Here is a 2,316-nt window from a genome sequence, read left to right as displayed (position 1 = left end):
ATGGATGGATGGATGGGTTTTCAGGGAAAGTTTTCTCTTTAGTTCTTGGGAATGTCTGCAGTCTTGAACAAAAGGTAGAGGAAATTCACTGACCATGAACAACATATCATTTCAACATGTTGCTTCTCTTTGAGACACATTTGGACTTGACTTTTAGTAGTTATGAAAGTGGTATTGATTGATGTAATCTGCATAGGAAGGACAGAAACAGAACCAAAGGTAGGGTGGCCTTATACATCAATAATAATTTTGCAAGTAAACTTTGGCTGATTTATTGTCAGATGATGTGGAAAATATTTGGTTCAGCTCCAATCCACCACATGTAAGGCCAGTATTGGTAGGCTGCTGCTACAGGCCTCCAAACCTCAATGCATGTATCTTGAAGAAATTGGTGAGATATTATACAGTGTCTGATAAAAGACATATTTTTACTGAGGGACATTATAATCAACTGGTTCTCTAGCTATTGTCCTTTTAGGAAAAATTGCTTTAATATCCTCTGCATGTTGTCTGACTCAAGTTAGAACTATTCCCAGAAGAGTTATGCTCAATGCCACGGGTCACAGGTCTTCATCGTATATTGATCATATTTATACAAACATTCCCAAGTTATGTTGTAATATTGTCTCCATTCCAGTTGGTTACAGTCATCTTAATCTTGTAGGTTTAACCAGGAAAATGAAGGCGCCTAAGGCTGTGCAAAAGATAATTTTTCATAGGCTGTACAAAGAGTTCAGTGAATTTAATTACATTAGTGACATAAAGAGTGCTCAGTGGGCTGACATATGCCTTGAACCTGAACCTGATACAGCTTTAGCTATGTTCACTCAAACTAACATTACAGTAACACAACCCCGTCTACTATTAATAAAGCTTCAACACAATTTGGAATTTGCTTTATGCCATACTTTTCAGAGGAAAGGCAATTCCGTGTGTATTGTTTTCACTGGCAATGTTTTGTTGCAGTGCAGGACACAGTGCTGTTAGTTTGTCGTGAACATTTGTAGGGAGGAAGGTGCAGTGGATGGCAAACCCTGACTTTTTCAATATTTCAACAAAACAATAATTGTGTCCCCCACATGCCACCAAAAAATATTTGATCCGTTGAGACACTGACTCCACAATACCTCTGAATGTGTGCTGTGGTGTCAGGCACCAAGACTTTAGAAGCAGATGCTTCAAGTTCTGCACTTTTTAAAGTGGGGCCTCAATAGATCAGACAGTTTTTTAAAGCACATCCCATAATTGCCCAATCCGTTTGTGATCTGGGGACTTTGGAGGTCGAGTCAACACAATAAGTTCTTGGTCATGTTCCTCAAATCATTTCTTAACACTGTTTGCAGTGTGGCAAGGAGCATTATCCTGCTGAAAGAGGCCACAGCTATCAGGAAATAGTGCTACCATAAAGGGCTGTATGTGGTCTGCAATCATTTTTAGGGAAGGTGCTATGTGTCAGTGAACATCTACATGAGCCAGAACCCAAGGTTTCCCAGCAGAACATGGCCCAGAGCATCACACTGATTTGGCCAATCTGCCTTCTTCCCCAGGTAAATGATGCACACACCCAGCTGTTCACATAATGTAGAAGCAATCATGGTACATCAGACCAGGTCACCGTCTTCGGCTCCATTATACTGCTGTCAATTGTAGGAGATGTAAGTTGTGCATAGAGGTCAGTATGGAAACTTCAGCTGGTCTGCACAGCCACATGTGCAGCAGGTTGTGATACATTATGTGTTCCTATACCTTTCTATCATAGCAGCATGAAGGTTTTCAGCAATTTTTACGACAGTAGCTCTTCTGTAAGCTCAGACCACACACCACCTTTAGCTCCCCACAAGTATCAGTGAGCTGTGGGTGCCCATGACCCAGTTACTGGTTCAATGATTGTCCTTCCTTGAACCATTTTTGGTAGCTACTCACCACTGTGTACTGAGGACAGCTTACAAAACCTTTTGGAGATGCTCTGACCTGTACGGTCAGGGTTAGACAAGTAAAGTAGTGTTTTTACTTAAAGTTTAAAGTCTTTCATTTTATGATTATAACTACAGTGATTGTTCACTGCTTCAAAACACAGAGATAGATGAATCACACATCACTACAACTTCCACACCCTTATAAAATGTGCCTGAAGATTATACTATTTCCTGCAATGGTACAGAATGTTGGCATTGATTATAACTTGTAAGATACTAAATGAATTGGGCAATATTCACATAAATCTCAAATGGACTGATTGGAAAACTGGAACCCATAGCTGTAAAGTGCATCTTCTAGCCAAACTTGTGGTCTGTAATTCTTTACACTGGTTTGAAC

This window comes from Stegastes partitus, unplaced genomic scaffold (genome assembly GCF_000690725.1).
Source record: "Stegastes partitus isolate 25-593 unplaced genomic scaffold, Stegastes_partitus-1.0.2 Scaffold21, whole genome shotgun sequence".
Classification (NCBI taxonomy): Eukaryota; Metazoa; Chordata; class Actinopteri; family Pomacentridae; genus Stegastes; species Stegastes partitus.
Note: the sequence above shows the minus strand (reverse complement) of the source record.